This window comes from Lissotriton helveticus, chromosome 5_1 (assembly GCF_964261635.1).
Source record: "Lissotriton helveticus chromosome 5_1, aLisHel1.1, whole genome shotgun sequence".
In the NCBI taxonomy this organism is placed as follows: Eukaryota; Metazoa; Chordata; class Amphibia; order Caudata; family Salamandridae; genus Lissotriton; species Lissotriton helveticus.
The window spans coordinates 1,649,612,273-1,649,630,452 of NC_136065.1; the positions used below are offsets into that span (position 1 = coordinate 1,649,612,273).

Below are 18,180 nucleotides of genomic sequence, written 5' to 3' on the forward strand. Positions count from 1 at the left end.
CATAGGGCAGGACTTAGTCGCGTGCCAGCCCCTTTTTACAGGATAAAGGTGGGAACTGGCCCCCTTCCAAATCAGATCATCTTTGAATCCTGAAACTACTTTCCACGAAAGGAACTCAAGACTTCTTCCTAAGATTTCTCCCTTGTGACTAAGGAGTAGTCACCCTGCATCCGCAGGCACCATCTAAGAACACTGCGGTCTGCTGCAAGTCCTTCCTCCGGAATCCGACTGCCCAGCTCGACGAGAACCGGCTTCCCTGGCACCTCTGACCTCTACCTGCATCATCAGTCACGCTGAGATTCGTGGGTGTGACGAGACCTCGAGGGACCGGCCATCTTCAAGACTGCACGACTTCGTTCCAGCAAGCCCGCCGAGTGAATTCCTGGTGAGTGCTTTGGGGTCCGAGAAGCCCCCACCCTGAGCAGCTCCAGCACCGAAGAGCAGCCCCCCAGCATCCCCACGATCTGCGTGGGGCCCTTCTGCTTTTTACTGCTCACCGCGCTGTTTGGCTACTAGCCCGCTGGCTTGTGGCCTTCCTGACGACGCCCGACGACATTTCTGCTGCTGGTCTGGTTGCTCCAGACTGGCCCTTGCTTCCCTCCATTGGAGAAGTACCCTGGACCCTCCTGGTCCACCCAAGACGCCATTTTAGGTCCACCGCGTGGGCCTTGCATTTGCCAAGACTTGTTGCCCAATCCTGGGTCCAGCGACGTCGACAGCAAGAACCTTCGTGGGACAGCTCGCACCTCCATCCTGGTCGCCGACAACGCCTCCTGGTCCGAGAGACTGCAGAGCCCAGCAGCGCCCACTCACCTGACTGCGGTGACTTCGCCCGGTGCCATCCTGGTGCCCACTTAATCACTGGCTAGTGATTCAAGAACTTGGTCCCCTCTGCTTTCAGGTTTTCTTCTTCCTTGATCCAGGCTTGGATCCATCGAACTTTTCTTCACTGGTCGCCTGCCAGCAACTTCTTCCTTCCAGGCTCCTGGTCCGGCAACGAGATCCCCGACGTCTTTTCAGACCTATGCAGCTGCAGCCCCTGGGCTAGGTAACTTCGGCACTCCGGTGTCCCAGCATAGCCTCACTATCCTAGGGTCAGGATCCACTGTTGTTTTCTTCCTACCAGGTCGGGTTCGCCCGTGAACACTAACTTTGCCTTTACTAGCCTCCATAGACTTTGTCCCGCATCCCGCGTGAGAGTGCACACTCTGCACCCGAGTCCCCTGGGTCTCCTAGTAGTAATCTAACGATTCCCTAGTCCAGTCCTAGCGATTCCAAAGTCTATTAGAACTGTTACTTACCTGCTAGTAATTCGCATTCCACTTTTAAAGTATATGGTTTTTCGTGCCCCTCGGGCATTTGTGTATAACGTGCTAACTTAAGTATTTTCGTAAGAGTTTTGTTGTGTGCCTAGCACCCTGTCCTCATAAAGAGTACAGGGTTGTTGTGATTCTAATAAATACACTGTTTATTTTCATAACAACTTGTGTGGTGTCCTTTCACTGGGTGTTCAAGGGGTAATGTGATGGTAAAACAGCTGGCTTAACACGCCCTCTAGAGTCTTAGCCTTAGACTGCTCGTATCCATGCTACTAGGATAGCTGGTCTATAAGGTTGACTTACAACCAATCATCAATAAGGGTTGTTTGGACTGATATATAGTGATCACTAGAATAGTGAGCACTGCACATCAGGCCAACTTCTCACAATATCTTATTCTCACATCCACTTCTTCTAATCTCCCTTTCCCCTACTTTTTTCTATTTCTATTTATTCTTTGAAATACATAACATCTGCCTCATTTCTACTTGACTACTCACATACCTCTATCCTGTTTGATTCCCTACTTTCTCTGCACTATTATCTTATAAGTTTCTGATACTATCACCTCTTTTCTTTCTTAATAACCAGAGTAACTCCCTCTCCTATTCTGCCCTACCCCCCCATTCTTCTTCTTTATTATTTCTTTGAATATTTTCCACTATGACTCATGCTCATCCTTTATCTGTTGTTACATGGAATGTACATGGTCTCACCCATTACATTAAAAGAAAGAAAGTGCTTTCATATTTGCAGTCCAAACATGTGGACATAGCTTTATTGCAGGAAACGCACCTGGATGAAATTGAATCTAACAAACTCAGTAGAGACTGGGTTGGGAAGGTCATTCATAGCAGCATACGTAGGAATGACCCCACCAACCCTAACCCTGCCCGTAAATGTGGAGTGGCTATTCTTATCCGGAGATCGCTTCCCATTACAATTTCCAAGACATGGTCAGATCCAGATGGTCGCTATGTCTTCGCTAAATTACGAATTGGGAATTCTTCCATTTGTCTTGGATCCATTTATGCTCCGATTGGTACTAAAAAACAATTTTTCCTCCACTTGAATCGTCTTCTTACTGAGATCAATGCTTCCCAATATCTCATCGGAGGGGACTGGAATTTGGTTCAAGATCCTATCCTCGACAAAACGGGTCAGTTTGACAGGGTTAATGCAGCAGATAGGGCCATCTTACAAGACATACTTTCTGATAATGGTTTGGTTGACCATTGGCGTCTCAGTCATCCACATGATAAGGAATATACATTCTTTTCTTCCTTGCATGGCACATTTTCCCGTTTGGATTATTTTCTGTTATCTCATAAAGCGGTTTAATTGGTCACAGATTCTAACATTTTGGAAGCTGCTTTATCTGATCACTCTCCTGTTCTTATATCTCTTGATTTAGGTTTATCTAAACCAGGGCGCAAACCATGGCGAATGAGTTTACAGAAATATAGGACACCTGGGGGTAAGCTTCTTTTGCAATCTCATTTCCAAGATTATCTCACTAATAATGAGGACTCTGTCTCTTCTAAGAGAACAGTTTGGGCAGCAGCAAAAGCCACTATTAGAGGGCAGTTAATGAGGGATGCTGCTCTTATCAACAAGAATAATATTGCAAAACAAACAGAACTAGAACGAGACATTCAACATTACTCTCAATTATATATTTCGAACCCTACTTTACAGAATCGCAAATTGTTGGAACAAGCACGCATGTCTCTTAATGGTCTCTTTACATCTAAGGCTGAGTATGCATTGCAGAAGATGAAAGGGAGACATTACGAACAAGGAGAAAAGGCTGGCCGATTATTGGCTGCACAATTGCGTCAGAGAGAAGCTGCTATGGCTATTCCAGCTATTAAGTCGACCCAGGGTGAAATACTCACCAGACCTCAGGAAATAGTTAATGAATTTGCCTCCTTTTATAGATCTCTATATACCCCAAGTAATCAGCTTGATCTGGATAAAATGTCAACTTTTCTAGAGAAGGTGAATCTTCCGCAGCTTTCGGATGATGGCAGAGCCTTACTTGAAGGTAATATCACGAGAGACGAGATTTCTTCGGCTATCACTGCTCTGCCGTATCATAAAGCCCCTGGAGAGGACGGTTTCCCCGCCGAATTTTATAGATGGACGGGTCAGAATATGATAGATACTTTGCATGCTGCGTTTCTAGAGGCTGACAAAGAATTCTCCTTGGGTCCCCTTTCTAATAAAGCAATTATAGCTGTTCTACCCAAGCCAGGCAAAGACCCTCTTTTATGCGGAAGTTATCGCCCTATATCCCTCTTAAATTCGGATATTAAGATTCTAGCTAGTATTCTTGCGTCCCGTCTTCGCAAAGTCTTACCCTCCTTGATACATAATTCCCAAGTGGGTTTTGTCCCAGGCCGTTCTTCCCGAAATCATCTTCGTACATTGGCTCACACGTTATGGACTGCTAAACATCTTCCAGAAGATGCCTTGGCTCTCTCCCTTGATGCTGAGAAAGCATTTGATCGCATTGAATGGGAATATCTCTTTACAATAATGCATAGATTTGGTTTGGGTGACCAATTTATTAATAAAGTACGTTTATTATACGATAGCCCATTAGCTCAAGTCAACTGTGGAGGTTTCTTATCTACCCCATTTCCAATTCGTAGAGATACACGCCAGGGTTGCCCATTGTCCCCTCTTCTCTTTCTCTTAGCGATGGAACCTCTTGCTGCTGCAATTCGCCAATCTGATGATATTACAGGTATACCCCTTCCAATTGGCCATTCTAAAATGTATTTATATGCAGATGACATTCTTCTTACTCTTACTAACCTCCCTGATCTCTCCCAGCCCTTCTTCAAATTATTAATGATTTTTCCTCCTTTTCTGGTTATAAAATAAATTGGGACAAAAGTGAAGCGTTACCTATTTCAGTTGGCACTACGAAATCAGCAATTTCTGGATTCCCCTTCCACTGGCAATCTTCACACCTTAAGTATCTCAGGATTCTGATTAATAGAGGTTTGGAAAATATGGTTGCGGATAATTTGGCTCCTTTATTTTCTCAAATGCAGAGGGATTTTGATAAGTGGAAAGCTCTAGGATTATCTTTATGGGGTAGAGTTCAAGCTATTAAGATGGTTACTTTACCAAGATTCATTTATGTTTTGGGTATGCTTCCCCTCCAAATTCCTTTAGTTACTCTTAGATCAATCGACTCCAAGATAAAGCTCTTTATTTGGGGCACAGCTAAACCGCGCCTTGCTGCTGCTAAATTAAAGGCCCATCAGTTATATGGAGGCATGGGTCTTCCATCCATTGAACATTATTCACTTGCCCTACACATTTCTCAACTCTCATATTTTCTACCCAAATCTAAAGACATTCCACAATGGGTATCAATTGAACGTCATCTTCTATCTCAGGATTCAGGACTATCCCTTTTATACGGTACTGGTACTAGTTCTTTGGATCCTAAAAATCCTATCTTATCAGCCATGCATAGATCTTGGCAGAGGGGTCACCGCATATTAAGTTCGAATCCGCGAATTCACATTAAAGCTCCCTTGTGGAATAATCCAGCTATTCGTATCAATGGTCGTACTTTATCCTGGCCTTTGTGGAGAGAAGCCGGCATTTCTTCTCTGGATCAACTCTTACATGATGGAGATTTTAAAACTTTTCCCCAACTTTGTGAGGAATTTAATCTTCCACTCCTACATTCCTCTAAATACGTTCAACTTCAACAATGTCTTAAAAAACAATTAGGCTCTCCACCTTGGTTGCTTCAGGTTTCTCCAATATTATCTTATCTGCAACTATGGGGGAAGTTTAAGGGGGTAACCTCTGGTCTTTATAAAACCTTTTTGCTCCCTCTTTTTTCACAACCTCTCTCACACACTCTTCGGACTAAATGGCAATCTCGCTTATCTATTATGTACTCCAATGCTCAATGGGATCAAATTCTGGAGGGGTTGCACAAAGGCGTTCGAGAAGTGCGTCCCAAATTCTGTATTTTTAAAATTATTCACAATTGGCACTGGTCACCGGTTAAATTACATCAAGCTGGGTTATTATCCCATACTTCTTGCTGGAGATGTTCTAATCCTGGTTGTGACATAACCCATATCATTTGCGAATGTCCACGCAACAGACCCTTCTGGATCTTTGTTGGCAAAACTTTGAACTCTACAATGACATTAATTTTACCACTTACATCTGCCACCATTATTTGACATGACTTCCGTGGTTTTCCAAAACTTTCTAAGCCACAGACTCGTCTTCTTCACACTGCTTTGGCTACAGCCAAAATTTGCATTTTACGCCATTGGAAGTCTTCATCTGCTCCTTCTCAGGAAGAATGGTTGGTGGCAATGATGCAGACAGCCTTACATGAACGCACAATTTACAATCTTCAGGACCAAGCTGACATCTTTCTTCAAACTTGGTCCCCCTTTTTGGAAACCACATTGGACGATGATTCTAACCCAACTCCCTCTTCTCATGTGCATCCTTTACCTACTTAATTTTATTATCTCATATGCTTTTCCTGTACTATTTCATTCTCTTTATTCTTTTTCTTTCCTTCCCTCCCCCTCCCCCCCACCACCCCCCTCCGTTACTCTGGCACCTTTTTTTTTTTTCTCTTTCTTTTAATCTTGATTATATTTATTTAGTCATTCCATTACTTACATGTAAGATACATTCATACCTTTTGTATTGTTATTTTATAACAGATTGTAGAGTATGTACTGTTAAACTTTTTCCTTATCTCTATTACTAGGAGTAAATTTCATAATCTATCAATTCATTATTCTTTTCAAATATTTTGCAAATAAGGTTTTCTTATTTACCTTATTACGTTGATATTTACTATGTATTTTATTGCATAATTCAATAAAAAAAAAAATTCAACAGAAATTAGATCTTTCATGAAGTGTCCAGAGGATTGCCTTTCCCTCACTCCTGGCCTTCTAACCAGTTTGGATAGATAGACTGATAAGAAAGCAGCTCTTACTCCTAAAGTTTCAGCCATCTCAAGTGTATGACTGTTGACATATGTCTGCCCCACAGAGACAGATCACTTCTAATAAGTGAGTTCTCTAACTGTCACTGATTGCGGACATACTAACTAGAGCTATCAGTATGGTCATAAATGTGAATACTCTTATGTTCTCAAATCAAAATGGAGTTTTTCCTACTTCCAAGAAAAGTGTCTTAAGCATGCTCTTCAATTTGTGCACGCATGTAGACATTCAAATGCAACTGCATTTCCATACAGAGCCTCAAAATCATAGATATCTTCATACCGCAGTAAGAATACATGAAGCGATTTACATACTGCAGGCAGGCTGGCCTTGTAGCTCAGTGGCAGAGCACTGGTCTTGTAAACCAGGGGTCATGAGTTCAAGCCTCATCAGGGCCTTTTTATATGTGAGTTTCTGTATGTTGTTTCCAAGTCATTCTTTCTAGGAGTCACACCTTGTCTTAAGTTTGCTTATTGACAAGCTTCCCTTTCCTGCTTTCATCGTATCAAGAAGACTTCATGAAAACCATTGAACCATAAACTATTGCCTCACCCAACGCCTGACAAACGCCATTCTCACCCCGCCGGGCAAGCCCTGCCGGGCAAAGCCAAATAAGCCATGCATATTTGAAGTTCCTTTGAAAGTCAGAGCGAGGACTATGACCTCTGTTCCGACTGAGTCTGCATCCACAGAAAGGATGAAATAAGGATGTAGAAATTTCACCAAGGAGATGTGAACTTCATCCCCCTTAAAATACTTTTCCTCCCAGATGCCCCGGCTCTTAGTCAAATGAGGTTAATCTTCAAAACCCCACCCCCACTAACCATAAATATCCAACTCTCCTGCTGTCCATTCAAATGATACAAGGTATCTTGTACATAGAGAGAATGTGAGAAAAAGCAGAATCGCTTCATAGATTTGGTGACCTTGGAAGGGTCGGCTGGATAAAGAAGTGTACCTGATTTCGGGAAAAGGAGTATCGTGATGGGGATGAGGAAAAGAGAACATGGACCACATTCACAAGTTAGAGAAATAAATGTAATAGGTTGAATGGTTTTAAAAAGTTAACTTTGAGCACGAATTGTGTTTTTTAAACTGCAAAGAATTAAAAAATCAATGTGGGATTGGAGGCACAATCTGAGCAGAAAGCACCATAAACTGCTATGGTGCAACTCCTATGTTGACTAGAAACATTAATATGATGACGCTCTTCTTTTCATATGTCTTTCAGTTAAATTGTATTGTAAGTAGCTGATACAGCACTGTTTGCAGCTCCTCAGTATATGGTTATCCCGTGACAACAATGTTTTCATCATATTTATTATTCTACAAATTTATTTTTAAATGCACTGATGTGGTGTTTGCATGCTATGCAAGACGGCACATCATGGAATGTTTATAAGGAGCATCGAATAGGATTGTGATATTTGCACCTGGAAGAGTCGGACACGCCGATCCTGAAAAGAAGTAAAGACTCTCTAGCAAGGGCCGTCTTTACCCTGAGTTTAATCTTTACTTTTAGTGAAATGGTTTATGAAAAACCAGTAAGCTGCTCCAGGTGAGGCTGGAACTCACAACCTCAGCATGCCTCAATGCAAGTACTTCTGTATAAGTACCGCGCGCTAACCGATTGCGCCACTGGAGCTCACTGTTCTCATATTTCCCCAGTTGAGCCATCTAGAGCTGACCAAGTAGATACTGGCACTGCTCCCTTATTCACTGTGCAAGATCGACTCACATGCTAGCATGTTATCATGACTATTAAAAACTACAGTCCTAATGGAACAGATTTGATAATTCTGCTACATCATGTGCTCTGTCTATTGAACACCACATACATTTGCCAGTTCTGACACAGTCTAGGAGAAACTTATGATTATTTGTAATTAGCACATAGTAAGAATTTCCTAAAAAATGAAACATAGTCACGTAAGGCAGACGAGGTTGCCGAGTGGTTAAGGCGATGGACTGCTAATCCATTGTGCTCTGCTCGCGTGGGTTTGAATCCCACCTTCGTAGGAACGCCATCAGACACTCTTTCGAAGGTGGGCATGTCTTGTAGTACAATTACACTCTCTTTCAAGACACAGCCATAATCCACTAGAAGGGCCCAACTGACTATTCCATTTTGGCAATTATGTCAAATTAAGGGAAGTGTTTTGTGCTTAATTGAAATTAGATCTTTCATGAAGTGTCCAGAGGATTGCCTTTCCCTCACTCCTGGCCTTCTAACCAGTTTGGATAGATAGACTGATAAGAAAGCAGCTCTTACTCCTAAAGTTTCAGCCATCTCAAGTGTATGACTGTTGACATATGTCTGCCCCACAGAGACAGATCACTTCTAATAAGTGAGTTCTCTATCTGTCACTGATTGCGGAAATACTAACTAGAGCTATCAGTATGGTCATAAATGTGAATACTCTTATGTTCTCAAATCAAAATGGAGTTTTTCCTACTTCCAAGAAAAGTGTCTTAAGCATGCTCTTCAATTTGTGCACGCATGTAGACATTCAAATGCAACTGCATTTCCATACAGAGTCTCAAAATCATAGATATCTTCATACCGCAGTAAGAATACATGAAGCGATTTACATACTGCAGGCAGGCTGGCCTTGTAGCTCAGTGGCAGAGCACTGGTCTTGTAAACCAGGGGTCATGAGTTCAAGCCTCATCAGGACCTTTTTATATGTGAGTTTCTGTATGTTGTTTCCAAGTCATTCTTTCTAGGAGTCACACATTGTCTTAAGTCTGCTTATTGACAAGCTTCCCTTTCCTGCTTTCATCGTATCAAGAAGACTTCATGAAAACTATTGAACCATAAACTATTGTCTCACCCCTTTCGATCGCCTGACGAATGCCTGACAAACGCCATTCTCACCCTGCCGGGCAAAGCCAAATATGCCATGCATATTTTAAGTTCCTTTGAAAGTCAGAGCGAGGACTATGACCTCTGTTCCGACTGAGTCTGCATCCACAGAAAGGATGAAATAAGGATCTAGAAATTTCACCAAGGAGATGTGAACTTCATCCCCCTTAAAATACTTTTCCTCCCAGATGCCCCGGCTCTTAGTCAAATGAGGTTAATCTTCAAAACCCCACCCCCACTAACCATAAATATCCGACTCTCCTGCTGTCCATTCAAATGATACAAGGTATCTTGTACATAGAGAGAATGTGAGAAAAAGCAGAATCGCTTCATAGATTTGGTGACCTTGGATGGGTGGGCTGGATTAAGAAGTGAACCTGATTTCGGGAAAAGGAGTATCGTGATGGGGATGAGGAAAAGAGAACATGGACCACATTCACAAGTTAGAGAAATAAATGTAATAGGTTGAATGGTTTTAAAAAGTTAACTTTGAGCATGAATTGTGTTTTTTAAACTGCAAAGAATTAAAAAATCAATGTGGGATTGGAGGCACAATCTGAGCAGAAAGCACCATAAACTGCTATGGTGCAACTCTTATGTTGACTAGAAACATTAATATGATGACGCTCTTCTTTTGATATGTCTTTCAGTTAAATTGTATTGTAAGTAGCTGATACAGCACTGTTTGCAGCTCCTCAGTTTATGGTTATCCCGTGACAACAATGTTTTCATCATATTTATTATTCTACAAATGTATTTTTAAATGCACTGATGTGGTGTTTGCATGCTATGCAAGACGGCACATCATGGAATGTTTATAAGGAGCATCGAATAGGATTGTGATATTTGCACCTGGAAGAGTCGGACACGCAGATCCTGAAAAGAAGTACTCTCTAGCAAGGGCCGTCTTTACCCTGACTTTAATCTTTACTTTTAGTGAAATGGTTTATGAAAAACCAGTAAGCTGCTCCAGGTGAGGCTCGAACTCACAACCTCGGCATGCCTCAATGCAAGTACTGCTGTATAAATACCGCGCGCTAACCGATTGCGCCACTGGAGCTCACTGTTCTCATATCTCCCCAGTTGAGCCATCTAGAGCTGACCAAGTAGATACTGGCACTGCTCCCTTATTCACTGTGCAAGATCGACTCACATGCTAGCATGTTATCATGACTATTAAAAACTACAGTCCTAATGGAACAGATTTGATAATTCTGCTATATCATGTGCTCTGTCTATTGAACACCACATACATTTGAGAGTTCTGACACAGTCTAGGAGAAACTTATGATTATTTGTAATTAGCACATAGTAAGAATTTCCTAAAAAATGAAACATAGTCACCTAAGGCAGACGAGGTGGCCGAGTGGTTAAGGCGATGGACTGCTAATCCATTGTGCTCTGCACGCGTGGGTTCGAATCCCACATTCGTCGGAACGCCATCAGACACTCTTTCAAAGGTGGGCATGTCTCGTAGTACAATTACACTCTCTTTCAAGACACAGCCATAATCCACTAGAAGGGCCCAACTGACTATTCCATTTTGGCAATTATGTCAAATTAAGGGAAGTGTTTTGTGCTTAATTGAAATTAGATCTTTCATGAAGTGTCCAGAGGATTGCCTTTCCCTCACTCCTGGCCTTCTAACCAGTTTGGATAGATAGACTGATAAGAAAGCAGCTCTTACTCCTAAAGTTTCAGCCATCTCAAGTGTATGACTGTTGACATATGTCTGCCCCACAGAGACAGATCACTTCTAATAAGTGAGTTCTCTATCTGTCACTGATTGCGGACATACTAACTAGAGCTATCAGTATGGTCATAAATGTGAATACTCTTATGTTCTCAAATCAAAATGGAGTTTTTCCTACTTCCAAGAAAAGTGTCTTAAGCATGCTCTTCAATTTGTGCACGCATGTAGACATTCAAATGCAACTGCATTTCCATACAGAGTCTCAAAATCATAGATATCTTCATACCGCAGTAAGAATACATGAAGCGATTTACATACTGCAGGCAGGCTGGCCTTGTAGCTCAGTGGCAGAGCACTGGTCTTGTAAACCAGGGGTCATGAGTTCAAGCCTCATCAGGGCTTTTTTATATGTGAGTTTCTGTATGTTGTTTCCAAGTCATTCTTTCTAGGAGTCACACCTTGTCTTAAGTTTGCTTATTGACAAGCTTCCCTTTCCTGCTTTCATCGTATCAAGAAGACTTCATGAAAACCATTGAACCATAAACTATTGCCTCACCCCTTCCGAACGCCTGACAAACGCCATTCTCACCCTGACGGGCAAGCCCTGCTGGGCAAAGCCAAATAAGCCATGCATATTTGAAGTTTCTTTGAAAGTCAGAGCGAGGACTATGACCTCTGTTCCGACTGAGTCTGCATCCACAGAAAGGATGAAATAAGGATCTAGAAATTTCACCAAGGAGATGTGAACTTCATCCCCCTTAAAATACGTTTCCTCCCAGATGCCCAGGCTCTTAGTCAAATGAGGTTAATCTTCAAAACCCCACCCCCACTAACCATAAATATCCGACTCTCCTGCTTTCCATTCAAATGATACAAGGTAGCTTGTACATACAGAGAATGTGAGAAAAAGCAGAATCGCTTCATAGATTTGGTGACCTTGGAAGGGTCGGCTGGATAAAGAAGTGAACCTGATTTCGGGAAAAGGAGTATCGTGATGGGGATGAGGAAAAGAGAACATGGACCACATTCACAAGTTAGAGAAATAAATGTAATAGGTTGAATGGTTTTAAAAAGTTAACTTTGAGCACGAATTGTGTTTTTTAAACTGCAAAGAATTAAAAAATCAATGTGGGATTGGAGGCACAATCTGAGCAGAAAGCACCATAAGCTGCTATGGTGCAACTCTTATGTTGACTAGAAACATTAATATGATGACGCTCTTCTTTTGATATGTCTTTCAGTTAGATTGTATTGTAAGTAGCTGATACAGCACTGTTTGCAGCTCCTCAGTATATGGTTATCCCGTGACAACAATGTTTTCATCATATTTATTATTCCACAAATGTATTTTTAAATGCACTGATGTGGTGTTTGCATGCTATGCAAGACGGCACATCATGGAATGTTTATAAGGAGCATCGAATAGGATTGTGATATTTGCACCTGGAAGAGTCGGACACGCAGATCCTGAAAAGAAGTAAAGACTCTTAGCAAGGACCGTCTTTACCCTGAGTTTAATCTTTACTTTTAGTGAAATGGTTTATGAAAAACCAGTAAGCTGCTCCAGGTGAGGCTCGAACTCACAACCTCGGCATGCCTCAATGCAAGTACTGCTGTATAAGTACCGCGCGCTAACCGATTGCGCCACTGGAGCTCACTGGTCTCATATCTCCCCAGTTGAGCCATCTAGAGCTGACCAAGTAGATACTGGCACTGCTCCCTTATTCACTGTGCAAGATCGACTCACATGCTAGCATGTTATCATGACTATTAAAAACTACAGTCCTAATGGAACAGATTTGATAATTCTGCTATATCATGTGCTCTGTCTATTGAACACCACATACATTTGAGAGTTCTGACACAGTCTAGGAGAAACTTATGATTATTTGTAATTAGCACATAGTAAGAATTTCCTAAAAAATGAAACATAGTCACCTAAGGCAGACGAGGTGGATGAGTGGTTAAGGCGATGGACTGCTAATCCATTGTGCTCTGCCCGCGTGGGTTCGAATCCCACATTCGTAGGAACGCCATCAGACACTCTTTCGAAGGTGGGCATGTCTCGTATTACAATTACACTCTCTTTCAAGACACAGCCATAATCCACTAGAAGGGCCCAACTGACTATTCCATTTTGGCAATTATGTCAAATTAAGGGAAGTGTTTTGTGCTTAATTGAAATTAGATCTTTCATGAAGTGTCCAGAGGATTGCCTTTCCCTCACTCCTGGCCTTCTAACCAGTTTGGATAGATAGACTGATAAGAAAGCAGCTCTTACTCCTAAAGTTTCAGCCATCTCAAGTGTATGACTGTTGACATATGTCTGCCCCACAGAGACAGATCACTTCTAATAAGTGAGTTCTCTATCTGTCACTGATTGCGGACATACTAACTAGAGCTATCAGTATGGTCATAAATGTGAATACTCTTATGTTCTCAAATCAAAATGGAGTTTTTCCTACTTCCAAGAAAAGTGTCTTAAGCATGCTCTTCAATTTGTGCACGCATGTAGACATTCAAATGCAACTGCATTTCCATACAGAGTCTCAAAATCATAGATATCTTCATACCGCAGTAAGAATACATGAAGCGATTTACATACTGCAGGCAGGCTGGCCTTGTAGCTCAGTGGCAGAGCACTGGTCTTGTAAACCAGGGGTCATGAGTTCAAGCCTCATCAGGGCTTTTTTATATGTGAGTTTCTGTATGTTGTTTCCAAGTCATTCTTTTTAGGAGTCACACCTTGTCTTAAGTTTGCTTATTGACAAGCTTCCCTTTCCTGCTTTCATCGTATCAAGAAGACTTCATGAAAACCATTGAATCATAAACTATTGCCTCACCCCTTCCGAACGCCTGACAAACGCCATTCTCACCCTGACGGGCAAGCCCTGCTGGGCAAAGCCAAATAAGCCATGCATATTTGAAGTTCCTTTGAAAGTCAGAGCGAGGACTATGACCTCTGTTCCGACTGAGTCTGCATCCACAGAAAGGATGAAATAAGGATCTAGAAATTTCACCAAGGAGATGTGAACTTCATCCCCCTTAAAATACTTTTCCTCCCAGATGCCCCGGCTCTTAGTCAAATGAGGTTAATCTTCAAAACCCCACCCCCACTAACCATAAATATCCGACTCTCCTGCTGTCCATTCAAATGATACAAGGTAGCTTGCACATACAGAGAATGTGAGAAAAAGCAGAATCGCTTCATAGATTTGGTGACCTTGGAAGGGTCGGCTGGATAAAGAAGTGAACCTGATTTCGGGAAAAGGAGTATCGTGATGGGGATGAGGAAAAGAGAACATGGACCACATTCACAAGTTAGAGAAATAAATGTAATAGGTTGAATGGTTTTAAAAAGTTAACTTTGAGCACGAATTGTGTTTTTTAAACTGCAAAGAATTAAAAAATCAATGTGGGATTGGAGGCACAATCTGAGCAGAAAGCACCATAAGCTGCTATGGTGCAACTCTTATGTTGACTAGAAACATTAATATGATGACGCTCTTCTTTTGATATGTCTTTCAGTTAGATTGTATTGTAAGTAGCTGATACAGCACTGTTTGCAGCTCCTCAGTATATGGTTATCCCGTGACAACAATGTTTTCATCATATTTATTATTCTACAAATGTATTTTTAAATGCACTGATGTGGTGTTTGCATGCTATGCAAGACGGCACATCATGGAATGTTTATAAGGAGCATCGAATAGGATTGTGATATTTGCACCTGGAAGAGTCGGACACGCAGATCCTGAAAAGAAGTAAAGACTCTCTAGCAAGGACCGTCTTTACCCTGAGTTTAATCTTTACTTTTAGTGAAATGGTTTATGAAAAACCAGTAAGTTGCTCCAGGTGAGGCTCGAACTCACAACCTCGGCATGCCTCAATACAAGTACTGCTGTATAAGTACCGCACGCTAACCGATTGCGCCACTGGAGCTCACTGTTCTCATATCTCCCCAGTTGAGCCATCTAGAGCTGACCAAGTAGATACTGGCACTGCTCCCTTATTCACTGTGCAAGATCGACTCACATGTTAGCATGTTATCATGACTATTAAAAACTACAGTCCTAATGGAACAGATTTGATAATTCTGCTATATCATGTGCTCTGTCTATTGAACACCACATACATTTGCCAGTTCTGACACAGTCTAGGAGAAACTTATGATTATTTGTAATTAGCACGTAGTAAGAATTTCCTAAAAAATGAAACATAGTCACCCAAGGTGGCCGTGATAGGCGTCAATCCCAAGCCCCGCCCCCTTCGTACATTATGCTTATGAGTTAGCGGAATGTGTCTAACTGATTACCTGCATTTACGCATTTACGTTTATGTCCTCATTATGCAGTTATTCACTTATGCGTGTGATATCGTTTGCAGTGTTCTTAGCTTAGCATGTGTGACACCATTTTGTATTATTTCTCTTTGCGTGCAAACTGTACTTGCTCATTCCCCCTCCCGTAGGAATAGGAATAATTCTAGGAGAAACTTATGATTATTTGTAATTAGCACCTAGTAAGAATTTCCTAAAAAATGAAACATAGTCACCTAAGGCAGACGAGGTGGCCGAGTGGTTAAGGCGATGGACTGCTAATCCATTGTGCTCTGCACGCGTGGATTCGAATCCCACCTTCGTCGGAACGCCATCAGACACCCTTTTGAATGTGGGCATGTCTCGTAGTACAATTACACTCTCTTTCAAGACACAGCCATAATCCACTAGAAGGGCCCAACTGACTATTCCATTTTGGCAATTATGTCAAATTAAGGGAAGTGTTTTGTGCTTAATTGAAATTAGATCTTTCATGAAGTGTCCAGAGGATTGCCTTTCCCTCACTCCTGGCCTTCTAACCAGTTTGGATAGATAGACTGATAAGAAAGCAGCTCTTACTCCTAAAGTTTCAGCCATCTCAAGTGTATGACTGTTGACATATGTCTGCCCCACAGAGACAGATCACTTCTAATAAGTGAGTTCTCTATCTGTCACTGATTGCGGACATACTAACTAGAGCTATCAGTTTGGTCATAAATGTGAATACTCTTATGTTCTCAAATCAAAATGGAGTTTTTCCTACTTCCAAGAAAAGTGTCTTAAGCATGCTCTTCATTTTGTGCACGCATGTAGACATTCAAATGCAACTGCATTTCCATGCAGAGTCTCAAAATCATAGATATCTTCATACCGCAGTAAGAATACATGAAGCGTTTTACATACTGCAGGCAGGCTGGCCTTGTAGCTCAGTGGCAGAGCACTGGTCTTGTAAACCAGGGGTCATGAGTTCAAGCCTCATCAGGGCCTTTTTATATGTGAGTTTCTGTATGTTGTCTCCAAGTCATTCTTTCTAGGAGTCACACATTGTCTTAAGTTTGCTTATTGACAAGCTTCCCTTTCCTGCTTTCATCGTATCAAGAAGACTTCATGAAAACCATTGAACCATAAACTATTGCCTCACCCCTTTCGATCGCCTGACGAACGCCTGACAAATGCCATTCTCACCCCGCCGGGCAAGCCCTGCCGGGCAAAGCCAAATAAGCCAAGCATATTTGAAGTTCCTTTGAAAGTCAGAGCGAGGACTATGACCTCTGTTCCGACTGAGTCTGCATCCACAGAAAGGATGAAATAAGGATCTAGAAATTTCACCAAGGAGATGTGAACTTCATCCCCCTTAAAATACTTTTCCTCCCAGATGCCCCGGCTCTTAGTCAAATGAGGTTAATCTTCGAAACCCCACCCCCACTAACCATAAATATCCGACTCTCCTGCTGTCCATTCAAATGATACAAGGTATTTTGTACATAGAGAGAATGTGAGAAAAAGCAGAATCGCTTTATAGATTTGGTGACCTTGGATGGGTGGGCTGGATAAAAAAGTGAACCTGATTTCGGGAAAAGGAGTATCGTGATGGGGATGAGGAAAAGAGAACATGGACCACATTTACAAGTTAGAGAAATAAATGTAATAGGTTGAATGGTTTTAAAAAGTTAACTTTGAGCACGAATTGTGTTTTTTAAACTGCAAAGAATTAAAAAATCAATGTGGGATTGGAGGCACAATCTGAGCAGAAAGCACCATAAGCTGCTATGGTGCAACTCTTATGTTGACTAGAAACATTAATATGATGACGCTCTTCTTTTGATATGTCTTTCAGTTAAATTGTATTGTAACTAGCTGATACAGCACTGTTTGCAGCTCCTCAGTATATGGTTATCCCGTGACAACAATGTTTTCATCATATTTATTATTCTACAAATGTATTTTTAAATGCACTGATGTGGTGTTTGCATGCTATGCAAGACGGCACATCATGGAATGTTTATAAGGAGCATCGAATAGGATTGTGATATTTGCACCTGGAAGAGTCGGACACGCAGATCCTGAAAAGAAGTAAAGACTCTCTAGAAAGGGCCGTCTTTACCCTGAGTTTAATCTTTACTTTTAGATAAATGGTTTATGAAAAACCAGTAAGCTGCTCCAGGTGAGGCTCGAACTCACAACCTCGGCATGCCTCAATGCAAGTATTGCTGTATAAGTACCGCGCGCTAACCGATTGCGCCACTGGAGCTCACTGTTCTCATATCTCCCCAGTTGAGCCATCTAGAGCTGACCAAGTAGATACTGGCACTGCTCCCTTATTCACTGTGCAAGATCGACTCACATGCTAGCATGTTATCATGACTATTAAAAACTACAGTCCTAATGGAACAGATTTGATAATTCTGCTATATCATGTGCTCTGTCTATGGAACACCACATACATTTGAGAGTTCTGACACAGTCTAGGAGAAACTTATGATTATTTGTAATTAGCACATAGTAAGAATTGCCTAAAAAATGAAACATAGTCACCTAAGGCAGACGAGGTGGCCGAGTGGTTAAGGCGATGGACTGCTTATCCATTGTGCTCTGCACGCGTGGGTTCGAATCCCACCTTCGTTGGAACGCCATCAGACACTCTTTTGAAGGTGGGCATGTCTCGTAGTACAATTACACTCTCTTTCAAGACACAGCCATAATCCACTAGAAGGGCCCAACTGACTATTCCTTTTTGGCTATTATGTCAAGTTAAGGGAAGTGTTTTGTGCTTAATTGAAATTAGATCTTTCATGAAGTGTCCAGAGGATTGCCTTTCCCTCACTCCTGGCCTTCTAACCAGTTTGGATAGATAGACTGATAAGAAAGCAGCTCTTATTCCTAAAGTTTCAGCCATCTCAAGTGTATGACTGTTGACATATGTCTGCTCCACAGAGACAGATCACTTCTAATAAGTGATTTCTCTA

The 18,180-nt window shown here is 41.8% G+C and overlaps 14 non-coding genes across 14 annotated transcripts; 9 read left to right on the plus strand and 5 right to left on the minus strand.

Annotated features, from left to right (window-relative positions):
- The first annotated feature begins 6,663 nt into the window (after positions 1 to 6,663).
- Positions 6,664 to 6,735, plus strand: TRNAT-UGU (transfer RNA threonine (anticodon UGU)). Its single transcript has one exon. It is a non-coding gene; the product is annotated as a tRNA-Thr (tRNA).
- A 1,152-nt stretch (positions 6,736 to 7,887) lies between these two features.
- On the minus strand, positions 7,888 to 7,982 carry TRNAI-UAU (transfer RNA isoleucine (anticodon UAU)). Its single transcript has 2 exons — positions 7,945 to 7,982; positions 7,888 to 7,923 (listed from the first exon to the last, which is right to left on the minus strand). It is a non-coding gene; the product is annotated as a tRNA-Ile (tRNA).
- A 292-nt stretch (positions 7,983 to 8,274) lies between these two features.
- TRNAS-GCU (transfer RNA serine (anticodon GCU)) lies at positions 8,275 to 8,356 on the plus strand. The gene has a single exon. It is a non-coding gene; the product is annotated as a tRNA-Ser (tRNA).
- A 589-nt stretch (positions 8,357 to 8,945) lies between these two features.
- On the plus strand, positions 8,946 to 9,017 carry TRNAT-UGU (transfer RNA threonine (anticodon UGU)). The gene has a single exon. It is a non-coding gene; the product is annotated as a tRNA-Thr (tRNA).
- A 1,151-nt stretch (positions 9,018 to 10,168) lies between these two features.
- TRNAI-UAU (transfer RNA isoleucine (anticodon UAU)) lies at positions 10,169 to 10,263 on the minus strand. Its single transcript has 2 exons — positions 10,226 to 10,263; positions 10,169 to 10,204 (listed from the first exon to the last, which is right to left on the minus strand). It is a non-coding gene; the product is annotated as a tRNA-Ile (tRNA).
- Positions 10,264 to 10,555: 292 nt separating this feature from the next.
- Positions 10,556 to 10,637, plus strand: TRNAS-GCU (transfer RNA serine (anticodon GCU)). The gene has a single exon. It is a non-coding gene; the product is annotated as a tRNA-Ser (tRNA).
- A 589-nt stretch (positions 10,638 to 11,226) lies between these two features.
- TRNAT-UGU (transfer RNA threonine (anticodon UGU)) lies at positions 11,227 to 11,298 on the plus strand. Its single transcript has one exon. It is a non-coding gene; the product is annotated as a tRNA-Thr (tRNA).
- A 1,157-nt stretch (positions 11,299 to 12,455) lies between these two features.
- On the minus strand, positions 12,456 to 12,550 carry TRNAI-UAU (transfer RNA isoleucine (anticodon UAU)). The gene is made up of 2 exons: positions 12,513 to 12,550; positions 12,456 to 12,491 (listed from the first exon to the last, which is right to left on the minus strand). It is a non-coding gene; the product is annotated as a tRNA-Ile (tRNA).
- Positions 12,551 to 13,513: 963 nt separating this feature from the next.
- TRNAT-UGU (transfer RNA threonine (anticodon UGU)) lies at positions 13,514 to 13,585 on the plus strand. Its single transcript has one exon. It is a non-coding gene; the product is annotated as a tRNA-Thr (tRNA).
- Positions 13,586 to 14,743: 1,158 nt separating this feature from the next.
- TRNAI-UAU (transfer RNA isoleucine (anticodon UAU)) lies at positions 14,744 to 14,838 on the minus strand. The gene is made up of 2 exons: positions 14,801 to 14,838; positions 14,744 to 14,779 (listed from the first exon to the last, which is right to left on the minus strand). It is a non-coding gene; the product is annotated as a tRNA-Ile (tRNA).
- Positions 14,839 to 15,458: 620 nt separating this feature from the next.
- On the plus strand, positions 15,459 to 15,540 carry TRNAS-GCU (transfer RNA serine (anticodon GCU)). The gene has a single exon. It is a non-coding gene; the product is annotated as a tRNA-Ser (tRNA).
- Positions 15,541 to 16,129: 589 nt separating this feature from the next.
- TRNAT-UGU (transfer RNA threonine (anticodon UGU)) lies at positions 16,130 to 16,201 on the plus strand. Its single transcript has one exon. It is a non-coding gene; the product is annotated as a tRNA-Thr (tRNA).
- Positions 16,202 to 17,370: 1,169 nt separating this feature from the next.
- Positions 17,371 to 17,465, minus strand: TRNAI-UAU (transfer RNA isoleucine (anticodon UAU)). The gene is made up of 2 exons: positions 17,428 to 17,465; positions 17,371 to 17,406 (listed from the first exon to the last, which is right to left on the minus strand). It is a non-coding gene; the product is annotated as a tRNA-Ile (tRNA).
- A 292-nt stretch (positions 17,466 to 17,757) lies between these two features.
- On the plus strand, positions 17,758 to 17,839 carry TRNAS-GCU (transfer RNA serine (anticodon GCU)). The gene has a single exon. It is a non-coding gene; the product is annotated as a tRNA-Ser (tRNA).
- The last annotated feature ends 341 nt before the right edge of the window (positions 17,840 to 18,180 follow it).